Raw genomic sequence first — 14,707 nt, forward strand, 5'->3', positions numbered from 1 at the left:
AAAAACAAAAACAAAACCCAGAACTTTCACAAAATATTATAAATACAAATAACTGCATGTTTCTTATTCCTCTGAAAAATAAAACTTACCTACATGGGCAGAGTTTGTGGAGAAAGGGAACTAGTTAACCCTTAGATACTTTTAGACGAACCCTTGAGTTTTGATGTCATTTGTAAAATCTTTTTCATTTAACTTTTTTTTTTTTTTTTTTGGAGACAGAGTCTCGCTCTCTCGCTGTGTCACCCAGGCTGGAGTGCAGTGGCCGGATCTCAGCTCACTGCAAGCTCCACCTCCCGGGTTTACGCCATTCTCCTGCCTCAGCCTCCCGAGTAGCTCGGACTACAGAAGCCCGCCACTTCTCCCGGGTAGTTTTCTGTATTTTTTTTAGTAGAGACGGAATTTCACCATGTTAGCCAGGATGGTCTCAATCTCCTGATCTCGTGATCCGCCTGTCTTGGCCTCCCAAAGTGCTGGGATTACAGGCTTGAGCCACCGCGCCCGGCCTCATTTAACTTTTTTAGAAGAATGCAGCAATCAAAGCTATCTAATGTGTCCTCTTATCCTTTTTACTTCCATTTGCCCTTTCACTGGCCATACAGGGGAGCATGGAACAAAACAAAGAGAGTTCGCCACAGAATGTCTGTTGTATAGATGTGGTCAGATAAGTTGTGCTTGGGACACGGGAGAAATGCCTAGACTACCACAATATTGTTATCAAATGAACCAGAGAATAGTGAGTATTTTTGTTGCCTTTTCGAGTTTTTCATAGAATGAGGAAAACCAATTGAACATTTCCTATTTAAAGTAAGTGTTCTTCAGGAATGAGGTTATCACCTTAGCACAGCCTTCCTTCATGAAAAATTTAAATACTAGAGATAAGACTAAACTTGAGGAACAGGTTCTCTCTTAACCTAACAACATTAAAACTTGTCAGAAATCCAATAGGGGCCAGGCACTGGGCATAATGTATAGGCAATTATGTGTGATGGAGAGGTGTAAATAGGCTTTACAGTACATTCACTTTTTTTTTTTTTTTTTTTTTTTGAGACACAGCCTCCCTCTGTTGCCCAGGCTGGAGTAGAGTGGTGTGATCTCAGCTCACTGCAACCTCCACCTCCCAGGTTCAAGCAATTCTCATGCCTCAGCCTCCTGAGAAGCTGGGATTACAGGCACCACCATGCCCAGCCTGGACTCACTTCTCTATGTTAAAAAGGAGGTTTACAAATTCCTGAGAGTTTAGTTGCTAAATTCTGACCTGGCATATAATAATTCAAGTGTTTAATAAATCAGTAGCAATTTTCCCAAATCCAGAGTTTGATATGGAGCTAAACCATGTCATGAGCTCACCTATCATTCGAGTTACTTTGCCCCTTAGGAATGAAGTCACTGGAGTAGAAGCAACCTGGTTTGAGAGGGTTATGTGGTACATCGTTTTCACAAATTTCAGAAATAATTTATACTACTTTACTTTCTAAGGAAGGTGGAAACCTAAAGTGGGTGAATAACTGAAAACTTGGGATTTTATTTTCCTAGAGGTGGGGGTCTTGCTATGTTACCCAGGCTGATCTTGATCTCTTGGCCTCAAGTGGTGATCCTCCCACCTAAGCCTCCTGAGTAACTGGGACTACAGGTGTGTGCCAGACACCTGGTTAATTTTTTTTAAAAATTATTTTTAGAGACGGGGGTTTCATCATGTTGCCCAGCCTAGTCTCTAGCTCCTGGCCTCAAGCAATCCTCCTGCCTCGGCCTCCTAAAAGTGCTGGGATTACAGGCTACCAAGGGTGGCCTCGCAATTTTTTTTTTTTTTTTTTTAAGACAGTGTCTCACTCTGTCCCCCAGGTTGGAATGCAATGGTGTGATCTCAGCTCACTGCAACCTCCACCTCCTCAATTCAAGCGATTCTCATGCTTCAGCCTTCTGAGTAGCTGGATTATAGATGTGCACCACCACGCCCAGCTAATTATTTCATATTTTTAGTAGAGACAGGGTTTTGCCATGTTGGCCAGGCTGGTCTTGAACTCCTGGCCTCATGTGATGCATCAACCATGGCCTCCCAAAGTGCTGGGATTATAGGCATGAGCCACGATGCCCTGCCAGCAATTACTTTCAAATGCTATCTATCATTTGTGGGCATTAGATAATAATCTAACAATAAAAGGTAATGCTTAGGATAGTTACAAATAAAATAATTTCAAAATTATTATTATAAAGCTAATCAGACTTACGTTAAGTATGTTGTGCACTGGCATATAATCTACCTTAAAAAACAAATGCACTCAGTTCCTTTTCCTTGGCCTAAAATGTAGACCTAAGATCTCAGCTTGCTTGCTAAATTTGTCTCCCATTAAGACCGAATCTACCCTGTTTTGACTTTTGTCTCTTAAGACTATCAAATGTCAATTATTTTTCTTGAAAGTCAATTCCTTCTTTTTCTTTATACTCACCCAGGCAACCGGTACGGATGTTTCTGTAGTATCTTATATACCTTCTTTATCACTCCTACTGATTCAGGCTCTTTTTGCTACATTGAGGGCTCTAAAAGCCAGTCTCCTCTTCTCCTGGGTTGAAGACAGGATGTTTTAAAATAAGTCTTTCTCTGTCCTGTGCCACACCTCAAAAGTTTAGTCATCAGCCAGGCACGGTGGCTCATGCCTGTAATCCCAGCACTCTGAGAGGCCAAGGCAGGCAGATCACCTGAGCTCAGAAGTTCGAGACCAGACTGGCCAACATGGTGAAACCCTGTCTCTATTAAAAACACAAAGATTAGCCAGGCGTGGTGACAAGTGCCTGCAATTCCAGCTACTGGGGAGGCTGAGGCAGGAGAATCGCTTGAACCCAAGAGGTGGAGGTTGCAGTGAGCCGAGATCGCACCACTGCACTCCAGCCTGGGCAACAGAGCAAGACTCTGTCTCAATTAAAAAAAAAAAAAAAAAAAAAGCCAAGTCACCCTTCAGACAGTGTAAGTAGGGCAAAGATTATGAACTTTGGTGAGGTCAGGGAGACAGATGTTAAAGTTAATGCTCTGCCACCGTGGGCAAGATTATGTATAAAATATATACAACAACATCCAACAATTCAATGTATTATGAGAGCACTCTTTTGTGGGGAGGGAAGTCACACTAGCAGTTAAGGATTTCTCATCTGGCCTTAAATCAAGACTTTCCAGTAATTCCCCTGTTTTCTCATTAATGTCACCAAGGACCTGATGTGGCATTACCTTGCTAATTAAAAAAAAAAAAAAAAAAAATTCCCAAACTCTGTTATTCTTACATTGAACTATACATAAAGAAATGGAAGTAGCACTAAAACTGAGCTAAGTTTAGGCTGGGCACAGTGGCTCACACCTGTAATCCCAGCACTCTGGAAGGCTGAGGCAGGTGATCCTGAGGTCAGGAGTTCAAAACACCAGCCTGGCCAACATGGTGAAACACCATCTCCACTAAAAATACAAAAATTAGCTGGGCGTGGTGGTGCGCACCTGTAGTTCCAGCTACTCAGGGTCTGAGGCAGGAGAATGGCTTGAACCCAGGAGCTAGAGGCTGCAGTGAGCCAAGATTGCACCACTGCACTCCAGCCTGGGCGGCAAAGCAAGACTCTGTCTCAAAAACAAAAAAACAAAAACAAAACTCAGCTAAGTTTAAACTGGTAGAATAGAGTCTGGAAGAAAATAAATTAGTAAGTAAACATTTCCTTGCTAAACAACTGCAAGGGAAAAACCAGGATATAGTTTTACATTTGGGACAAATATTAATCAATATACTTTGAGAGGGGCACTTAAAAATACTCTTTTCAGGATAAGAAATATTAAGGCGATATATTCTCTAAGAGTAAGTTTCTATATAATCTAACTTAGTTTAGGCTTAAGTTGTACGAAATACCATTTGTATTAGGTTGATAACCAATTTAGTTTATTAGGAATGGTACTATATAAAAGATATATGCTGATGGAAAGCACATTTGATACCTCAAAAGACAATGCTGACAACGCCACTTTTGCAGTGTGCTTACAAAGGAACAAAAAACAAAACAAACCCCAAAGGCCATTTCTTTCTCAAATAAGAAATACAAATGCATGATAAACTTCAGTGCTTGCAGCAAAAGTAGGCATTAAAGAAAAATGCTATAAAATATATTTCTTAAAAATATGCAGCGCAGTTTTTTTTTTCTTCCCACCTTTTTGGGGCAGAACTATCTCTGGGCCATCAGCAGTCTTCTCTCTTGCCTGGAGCCTCCCTAACCTTCCATATCTTATCCAAATTGTTGATCAAAAGAGCTCTTTAAAAAGAGTTTAAAAGCCAGTATTTACAGTTTATAGACTCTACAGTTAATCTTATCAATCTCTAAAAAACCTTGTACACATGAATGCCTATCAAGTGTCAAGCACTAGGCTGGGTTATCAACGTAAAGAATGACACATTTACTTGGGAGTAGGGATTCTGTCGAGTTTAAAGAGGCAAAGAAAAGGCTCCAATTGTGTTATCCAGAAGTGAGAAAGATGCACTCCAGGTAGTAGGACAAAAGCACAAAGGTATGAGATGGCAAAGTACTTTTGAGATGGCGTGCATTTTAATTGTAGCACATCAGAAGATATGCTATGTGAACCTAGTAAGCTTATTGCAATTGCAATGTTCCAAAGTTAAGAGACAATGATTTCAACAAAAATAAGGAAAAGAAGGTTGGGGTGTAATTTACTCAAATAATCTTTGTGAGGGGATAGGGGAAGAAATTTCTGAGGAAACAAGTACCAAGCTTAGTATTTTCATTTAGCTCAGAAAGCCTGCAGTCCCCAGTAAACTTTTACATTGCCTACCTATAGCTCTGAAGCTGGCAGAGCTAAGATGGAGGTGAAAATTGGAGAGGTATTGGAACATAATAGGCCCAAATGAAATTGCCCAGGCATAATACACGAACGTATGAAGGCAGTCAAAGAAAAGTAATTCCAAGTATGAACAGTATTTAAAATGCCATGGGAAAGTCAAGAAAAATTGAGAGCTCAAGAAGTTCGTGGATTTGGCAATCAGGAACAAGGAAGGTACACTCTGATTAAAGGCACAAAACAAGGAAAGGGTGTTTCCATTCGCTTGGAAAATGGCCTGTTTTCCTTATTAAGGCACGGTGAAAGTAGAAACATTCTGAAAATTACCTTAAAATCTACTGACTTCATATTTAGTTCCTTTTTTAAGCAGGAATAAAAACTGCTATAAAGGAAGGGGAGACATCTTACACGTAACAAAGTAACCCTTGAAGACATTCAAGAGTTCTTAATGCTTTCTATTCAGAGTGGACCTAATTACATTCTTTGTACTAATTATTTATAGTTCATCCACATTCAGTTGCTTAATAACTGAAAAAGGAAATCCACAAAAACTAGTGAGGATGTAAAGATACACAAACAAATTAAAAACCCAATCTTGTTTTCTAACTACCAAGAGCCTACAACTAAGCCTTAAGGATCTGAAATAGCACAACCTTGACCTCAGGTTCTTTTCAGGTCCAGCAATCATTTTCTCCTAGCACCAAGCATAAGTGCTCCATCAAGAAGTAGGCCAGATTTTAGCTGCAAATGTGTTTGTTGAGTAACTCCCCACCCTCTACACCACCCAAAAGGAGAAGCCCTGTAAAAATTTTTGCTAGTTTTGACTACTATAGTTTAGCCAAGTGGGAAAAACAAAAAACATATTCTACCTTACTGAATATGCCAAAATAGCCCTTACAAACTGCTGGATATTTTCTCCTATCGAGGTTTCAAAAGCTAAAAGTATAGTTTTTACTACTACAAAAGTGCTTCAAATGTCATAATGATGCAGGAATCTTAAGGAATAATATTCACCGGAAGTGCTTATAATTGCATCTTTTATTTTTAAAAACTACAAAAGGGCAACAGGAAGAAAACATACTAAAAGTACTGAAAAGTCTTACAACTTCATACAGTTTAAAACACGGATTTTATTCTGTATTACTAACGCCTAATGCCAAAAATAAAAAATAAAAAGTAAAAAGCAGGCCTGGGGCAGTGGCTCAGGCCTATAATCCCAGCACTTTCGGAAGCTAAGGCGGGAGGATCTCGACAGTTCGAGACCAGCCTGGCCAATATGGTGAAACCTCGTCTCTACTAAAAATAAAAAAATCAGCCGGCTGTGGTTGTGGGCGCCTGTAATCCCAGCTACTTGGGAGGCTGAGGCAGGAGAATCGCTTCAACCCGGGGAGGCAGAGGTTGCAGTGAGCCTAGATCGCGCCACTGCACTCCAGCCTGGGCACAACAGAGCGAGACTCCGTCTCAAAAATAAAAAATAAAAATAAATAAAAAAAGCAAATTCCACCGACAAAACTATATTCTTAAGGGATGTACAGATAGGAAACTGGAATAAAGAACAGGAAGTACAGAAGGAACAGTCTGAAAAGGACCCTTGAATTCAGATGGCTGCTTGTGCCGTTTAAAAGCAATTGAAGTGTTCCTGGGTGTTATTTACACCTTTACATTTGTTTCTAAACTTTGGAAATACTTTTCTATTTCAATCTGAGAAACTGTTTCCTCAGAAATTAATCGATCCTCCTTGACGTTGTACCCCCAGAAGCTAATTTACCCCTCACTAGGCCTCGCAGTGACCCTCAAGGACTCATAGTTGATTCCGAGTCCCACGTCAGAGAACTACCACCTTACATAAGTATACTTTGCGGGGAGAAAGGCAGATAAGAAAACAGGGCGCCAAACCTTCTCCACCAACAGCCGTCACACCCCACGAGGAGTGTCCTGCGGGGGCTTTCCCCTGGGAGCCGCAGCTGTTCTGCCGTATGGGGGAGGGGAACGCTTTCCAACAGTCATCTCTTCCTCTTCGGGCCGCCAACGCCGACCGCACCACAGTCTCCTCCGCCCAAGCCCTGTCCCCTCCCCCGCCCCGGCCTGGGTCGGAGCCAAACCCCACAGGAATGCAGCCCGGTCACATGCGCTGCGGCGGTGGACGTGCCTCTCCCCCCGCGCCCCAAGGAGACCCAGCGCCATCTTGCCCTGACGCAGTTACAAAAGTCACGGGAGAAATCCTGTCTCCTCCTCCGCGCCAGCGCCCCAAAGTTTCGCAGAGGCCGAGCCGGGGCCCTCACCTCGCGCAGGGACAGGAGAAAATGGTCAGGGAAGAGCCTTGCGATTCCCTTCGCCACTGCTTGGGTTCCACATCGGCCGCGGCAACAACGATCGCCATCGTCACTTCTCCCTCTCTACCTTTGCAACAGCCTCCCCCTACAGCTTTGGCCCCACCCGCTGCTGCAGGATGAGGTCATCGCCAGCCAACCACGACGCGCCCGACAGGACATATCAGGCGCCGATTGGCTGCCGAGACCACCTCTGCCTCTCCCCACTCCGCTCCCCCCCGCGCTCCGGGTCGCTGCGGGGCAAGGAGAAGACGCAAACCATTTCGGGGAAAGACCCCGAAAACAAGAGCCGGAATCGCCGTGTCATTTTAGTGGGGAAACCCTTTTATTCTTTGGTCTCCCCTTTTTTCTTCGAGATCACTGTCTCTCTGTCCCTCCCTCGTTTAATCACCGCCACATAAAGGAATTCCCACTCCCCTCCCCGCACATTGTCCCACCGGTGGGGAAATCCTTCCCCGAGGCCAAGAGAAGTATAGGAGGCAGCGACGGCAACTGCACCGACGGCAACGGCAGCTTTTTACCCCGAAACACGGTGGCAGGGAGGCGGCGTTGACGGTGGCTGCATTTTTCCTGCTGCTTCTCCCCCCGACCTCTTCCGTTTCTTGCTCCTCCATCGAGACAGCGCGGGACTCGCCAGCTCCGCTTTTATCCGGTGCCCGGAGCCTGCGCACTGGAGCCTCCTCAGCCCCTAGTGGGCGTCGAGTGACACCCCAACCGGGTTCACCCAGCGCCGGAGGCCAGACTGGGCTGGGGGAGGAGGGGGAGAGGGACGGGGAGACGGGACTGGGGTTGTTTGGGAGGAGGAGAAAGTGTATCGCTTTCGAAGGGTGACGGGAGGGAGTTCGTTCCCAGGCCCTGCTGTCCTTGTCCGTGCACCCAATACTGGCATGCCAAGCTCACCTATATCCAGATTTGAGGGCCACTGGGGGAAAGGGGGAAAGAACCAGTCCCACCGAACATCGACACTTCCTCAAACCTTCGGTGGATTGTTGAATGCATCTGTTGTCAGAAATACAGAGACTCCTTCCCCCTCACCGCCTCCAGTTTGCTATCTTCGAGCCTCCGCTGAGAGGCAACGGCGGGTTGCAGCCCACAAGCAAAATGGCGCCGGGCAGCTTCATCCCCTCCCCCTCTGCCCCTGCGGAGCGGGACGGGCGGGCCCCGTGCACTTGCCGCCGCCGCCGCCGCGGCCGCCGCCGCGGCCGCCGCCGCCGTCGCCGCCATTTTCCCAGAACGAGAGGCAGTGACACTGAGCGGGCGCAGGGGGCCGAGTCGGAGACCGTGCCGGAGTTCGGGAGCGGCAACAGAGTGGGCATAGACACTCCGAGCAGCCTCGCCGTCGCCTCTGCGTTCCTGTTGACTGCCTGGGTGCCCCCTCCCCTACTCGGTTCCTGGTGAAGAGGCTGCGCGCTGCTGTTTGGGGAGGGGGTGTGTGGAGCCGGGTCCTGTGTCCGCAGTGGCTGCTGTCGGGGGGTCGCCTGTTTGCGGAGGTGCGGAGAGACTCCTTGGGGGTCTAGCACATAACGGAGTTCGGGTGTCTCGTGTGTGAACATCACAGGTCAGTGCCTGTCGTCTCCGTGGGAGTTCCTGGGGCTTGCAGGGTTGGGAGACTTGTGTTTGAAGGGGGAGGGAGGTCTCTCATCTTTATCCTTAAGCTGGGGGAGTAGACGTTGACTCTCAGGTGTCTTTGCCGGCGCAAGACGTTGCTTGCTTAAATCCAGTGTATCCTTTCTTTTCCCTGACCCTAGAAATGGAGCATTATGGCGGGTTTTAGGGTTGGGGAAGGGGAAACTGGCAGTTAAACCCCCTTGAGAGTGGGAGTTAGGGAGGGGGCGCACTCCTCATTGGCAGCGGGTTAAGGCCGCTTGAGTGAAGAGGGAGGCTTGTGACTGTTAGTAGGGTTTGTGTCGAAGTGGTCCCAGGAGCTGCCAGCGCTCCCTTTTCTCAACCGTGTCTTGTTCAGGTGCTGAAAAGCCATATAGGCCCCATTTTCTTCTTCCATTTCTTGATGGACAGTCTCTGGTATAATGTGCACATGAATACGAAGGGGGTAAGAAGAACGCCCTGGGCATCTCTCTTTGTGGGAAAGCGAGACAGCTAGCTCCTCATCCTCTACTGGAGAGGGTGAACCCGCCCCTGAGGTGGTCACCCCAGTACCCAGCCTTCTGAGTCTCCTCCCCCACTCGTTTTGCATTACCGCCGTGCTTTACTGTGCCGGAGCCTTAGGATCTACAATATGGCTCATTTCAGAAAAGCTTATTTTGACCAAGGGATTGGCACAGACTCTGTGGCAGCAGACACAGATGAGAAACAAACGGTTCACTGTGCTAAACGAGGTGGGGGTGAGAAAAAACAATCCAGAGTGCTCTGTTCTACTGGCCTTAGTTCCGTATAGATCCGTCCTTGCTGGGCTCTGTCTTAAGAATGATACAATTTAAAGTCAAAGAGAAATCGCTAGAGTTAGTTCTAGAGTAAACCTCGTTTTGCCTATTTTGTTCCCTTTTTAGAGATGTGAATAAGGTAAGGTGTTTGGAGTTCTGGAGACCTTGGAGAGAATTAAGTGAGGTGCATTCAACTCTAGGCTGGAGACACGAATACCTATTTGGAAAATAGTCTGTTTTTTCCTTCAATTTCTGAGATGGGGAGTAAAAACTGAAATTTCCCTCTTTTGTCCTTTACAGATTCTAAAAATGGCGGCCCCAGGCTGATGTTGTGGTAATCTAATCAGCTCGGGTCCTCCACACCCCATGCAGTGCGTTTGTCTGCAGCATATTACAGGCTTATTATGTTTACATGAAAAGACAGGGCTTTTTTTTCCTTCCCCGAGCCAGTTACAAAAATGTGTTGATTTTTTACTGCAAATTACAATGCTGTGTTTTAGTTGATTAATTTGATTCGTTTTTCCTGAAAGGCAAATAAAATGTCTCCACTTTTGAAAAAAAAAAAAAAAACAGGCTTGCAAATTTCAGTGGTGATGATAGGTGCGCTTCAACATTAAAAAAAATTATTTTGGTACCAATAATAGTTTTTGTTTGGTTTAATCCAGCCATGTTTTATTCAGTATGCCAAAGTAGATTAAAATGTTTAATAAGTGGATAAGTACAATCTATTTTGTATGATTAAATGTTTCAATCTAGAGTAAGACATTTCCCAACCACTTCTTGACCCATTTTGTGGATTTTGGTTTTTGTATGCTGTTTCAGCTTAAATTTTAGGGAGCTGTACAAACAAGCCTAAACCTGTTACTTCATTGGGTGTAGAGATGCCATTATATTTTGCCATCCATTTTACCCATGTATTTAAGCTTTCCTTAAGAATTTTCTAAGTTGATTGTGTATTTGGTAAAGTGAAGCTCCGTGCTGCCTTTTAACAATCGTCTTACAGCATACTATCATCATTATGTAAGTTTAAGGCTCCGATTCTTGATTTTTTTTCCTCTTCAAATATGCCCATTTACCTATTATAGGATTGTGGAATTTAGTCTGTTTTAATAGACCATAAATAAAAACATTACCATAATAGGGTCTTGAATCCATTTTATGCTCTTTTCAGAATCTTACAGACTGAGACTGAAAATTAAATGGTGTCAAGTGTTATTTAACTGTATTTTTTAAAGTGTGAAAGATTAGAATTCACTTTCGTAGTGGGAGTTCTATCTTTTTGGGTGGAACTAAGCAGTGAGATATGAGTGGGCCATTAATGACATTTAATGACCATTCTGATTGTGAAGCAACGGAAAGATGAGTGCCTTTCAATCTAGTAGTACTTAAAAAGGTTGGAGAGTATACACTGTTTCATGATTCTTTTATTCCATTGTAAATATTTTAGAGCAGCATTTACTTCATATGGTGACTGTATCAACTAGGTTGATGATAAGGTTCTAGCCTACGAAATAATTAGAGAAGTAACTGGCTTAGGGATTTTCTACATACCAGTGAGCTTCATCATGGAAGACTGAGCACACAACCTTACTTAGAATATTTGAAATATTTTATTATAAAGTGAAATGTTGGTGGGTAGTGGGCGAGTTTGTATAGGAATTTGAGGTCAGTACTCATTTGTATTTTGATATGAGCAAGTATATCAGTCCAGATTCTTCACTGCTGTGTGAAGATTGTGCATGATTAAGGTCTGTGGTTCAGAAGCTTGGTACTTTAAACTTACTATTCAGTATACAAAGTCAGTGTATTTTTATAAATTTGATTTGTGTGGCCGTAGGAGGGAACAGTGTGCCCAATGTTTTTCTTCGTAGAGACCTTGGTCAGGTCTAGACAGACAAAGCAGTTGAACTTATTTGGCTTCAAATGAAAAATACCAAGTTAGAAATTATAGGAAAAGCTGTCTTCAGTTTACTAGCTTTCTTCGTATTGGCTTGCTTTATTGCTTTAGGTTTTGTTTGTTTCTTTTTGGTGGTGGTGGTGGGTGTTTTTATTTTTATTTTTATTTTTGATGTTTTAGTTCCTGTAAAATGAGACTGGCTTTTTTTTTTTTTTTTTTTTAATATTGTACCTTATTTTGAATGGTTACTTTATAAATAACAACGCTATAATTGTTTGTTTTTTGTTAATTTACTATGTATGTTTTAAGTTAGGATTGTCTAGGCAAATTTATTAAAAGGTTAGGCATAATTTTTGTTCCCAGAGAGTTTTGAAAGAATTTGGTCCCTTGGGGGAAGCTAGTCAAATAGTCTTTGTTCTAGGATAGCTGAGTTCGAAGGATTAGTTGTTTATCTGTTTAAGTGGATTTGTAGAAAACTATAATGTAATTGGAGAGTAAGTTTTATTTTTAGAGCCTACATTTTGATCATATATCCTTTCGTTGTCAGTGTAAATAAAAGGATCTCTCTGATCCCAGTTTAAGTGTAGAGCCTTGACAGGTCTCCATTTCCCATCAACTCTGTAGGACTAATAACTGCCCTACAATTTTGGCTTGTCTGACTTCCTCACAGCTTCCAGCGAGAAATCTTTGCCGTATATGCCCCCAGTAAACTTTAGGACTTCTTGAATCTATTGAGGAAGTAAAGAGAAAAGCTAATTAATAGGAGAAAAATTTCCCCTTAGTATATACCTTAGTGGTCTTAGGGAAATAATAATTTCTTAAATTGGCTTCTTAATTTCCAAGAATAATGTACTCATTTTCACTAATCAATCTCCTAAAGAAACCTGTGGTTTAATTTTTAAAGGTGTGTTTTATGTAAACCCTAACAACTCTGCATTTCTGGAAGCTACTACTAGGACTTAAATGTGTACAACCATACTGTGCTTAAAATGTATAAAACCAACAGAACTTTGAAGAGCTATCAAAACTGGTTGGGAAATACTAGTATGCAGTTTTCTCAACAGATGCTATTTTATGTTTACTATTTAAAAAATATTTTAATAATGTATAAAAACTTTTATCTCCAAAGAATTTATTTTTAGCAGATGGTAGGTGCTTAATTATTTCTTGGATGTGAATCTTTTGTTGAAACAAACACATTTACATCTCAAATACGTAGGGTGATCAGGGACTGTTCCCAGTTATGTGTTAGAATAAATGTTAAATACTTGTATTCTGTGAGACTTTTTTCCCCCAATTTCATGATAATTTATGAGACTTTTTAATATTGAAAATATAATTATTTTTACTTTATGGTAAAATTGCTTTTTGTGTTGACTGGCAAATTAACAGGAATACTATTTGAAATATTACTCTATGAATGTTACTGGCTTTTAGGCTGGGTTTAAAATTGAAGTGGCTCGTATTTGCTACCTGTTTTGTAATGTGCAAAAGTTGGGGGGAGCCTTATTTTTTTCTTGACATTGACAGCATAATTTTTTGTATTACCTACAAATTTACTTAATATGGAGGAATAATATTTGTTGTTTTCTACACTAAATTAGAAGTGGATGGTATTTAACTAAAAATCTTGCAATTGCTATTAAACATTTTACTTTATATAAAAAAGGTGTATTTTACTTTATATAAAATAAATATGAGTATTTTACTTTGTATAATATAAAATGAGTATTTTACTTTATATAAAATACTCATTGTTTAATAGCAATTGCAAGATTTTAATAGCAGTTGCAAGAGATAGGAATTAACCATATTATGATGCAAATTGCTTTTTGTTATTGTGAACTTCCATGCTAAGTGCTACATTAAAAATCAAATGAAGGTGACCCAGACTAAGTTAATTAGATCTTAATTCAAATCTTTAAGGATAAAAGAAGTTTTTATTAACCATTGGTAACTAGGATGCCTTTTACTTAAGTCAGAGTCAGGAAAAGCAGTTGGTCTTATATTTCACTAGATAACATGTTTTCACTTGATTTGAAGTCAATTCTTTTTTTCCCTCATGAACAGCTCATAATTGGATTTTATTTTTGGACAGAAAAACTTTTTTTATTGTTAGGTGAATTTTACAGTTTTATTGGAAATCTTATTTGGTTATTTACCAAAACTATTTAAGCTTTTTGGGATGTTGGACATTTTCAATGCAACAGGTCAACAAGGAATTCTTTTTTGATGTGTTGCATTAAGATGCCATTAAAACAGACATTATAGCTTTTAATGAGTAAATAATTAACCTGTAATGTAAATTAATGTGTAAACTACTTGTTCATTTTTAATTAAAATATTTTGTATTTCAAAACTTTGAAACATGAAATCTGGGTTTAGAAAGGATCTGCATGCAGGTCAACGTGATAAGCAATGATCTATGTAGCTTTATTTTTACAACACTTGGACAGAGAGGTAATTTCTTAGCAACTCTTAGGTTGCTTAGAGTTAATCCAAAGGAAGAAACAGTCCTTCAGAAGACTAGGACGTATCAGATATTAATTATTAAAAATAGGCTGGGCACAGTGGCTCATACCTGTAATTTCACTACTTTGGGAGGCCGAGGCAGGCGGATCATTTGAGGTCAGGAGTTTGAGACCAGCCTGGCCAACATGGTGAAACCCCATCTCTACTAAAAATTACAAAAATTAGCCGGGCGTGGTGGCAGGTGCCTGTAATCTTACCTACTCAGGAGGGCAAGGCAGGAGAATTGCTTGAACTCAGGAGGCAGAGGTTGCAGTGAGCCAAGATTTTGCCACTGTGCTTCAGTCTGGGCGATAGGGTGAGACTCTCTTTCAAAAAAAAGTAAATTAAAAACAAAAAATTCTTGGTCCTGAATTTTAGTATTGAGAAAGATGATTTTGAGTAATCACACCGGTGTAATAGCCAACTTGGTTGCAGCATTTAAGGTCATGCCTGTCTAGCATACGATAATGGATTGAGTTAGTTTTGGTTTGCGGTACTTACAACTTTAAAGTTCACCTGGCCGGGCATGGTGGCTCACGCTTGTAATCCCAGCACTTTGGGAGGCTGAGGCAGATGGATCACCTGAGCTCAGGAGTTCAAGACCAGCCTGGCCAACATAGGGAAACCCTATCTCTGCTACAAAACTTAGCTGGGCTTGGTGGCGGGTGCCTGTAATCCCAGTTACTTGGGAGGCTGAGGCAGGAGAATCGCTTGGACGTGGGAGGCGGAGGTTACAGTGAGCCGAGATTGTGCCAGTGCACAGCCTGGGCGA

At 42.1% G+C, this 14,707-nt stretch overlaps 1 protein-coding gene and 1 long non-coding RNA gene across 12 annotated transcripts in view; one reads left to right on the plus strand and one right to left on the minus strand.

Moving 5' to 3' along the window:
* The window catches only part of LOC135969791 (uncharacterized), a 31,425-nt gene extending 24,200 nt beyond the window's left edge, over nucleotides 1-7,225 (minus strand). Inside the window, exon 1 of the long non-coding RNA XR_010585193.2 lies at nucleotides 7,099-7,225. This is a non-coding gene — a long non-coding RNA (uncharacterized lncRNA). The remainder of the gene's footprint in view (nucleotides 1-7,098) is intronic.
* A 1,151-nt stretch (nucleotides 7,226-8,376) lies between these two features.
* The window catches only part of KMT2E (lysine methyltransferase 2E (inactive)), a 101,141-nt gene continuing 94,810 nt past the window's right edge, over nucleotides 8,377-14,707 (plus strand). For all 11 annotated transcript variants that reach the window (XR_012432769.1, XM_074035728.1, XM_015447888.4 and 8 more), the window contains exon 1: nucleotides 8,377-8,704. The gene's annotated coding sequence lies outside the window, so the exon portion shown is untranslated. The remainder of the gene's footprint in view (nucleotides 8,705-14,707) is intronic.

This window comes from Macaca fascicularis, chromosome 3 (genome assembly GCF_037993035.2).
Source record: "Macaca fascicularis isolate 582-1 chromosome 3, T2T-MFA8v1.1".
Taxonomy (NCBI): domain Eukaryota; kingdom Metazoa; phylum Chordata; class Mammalia; order Primates; family Cercopithecidae; genus Macaca; species Macaca fascicularis.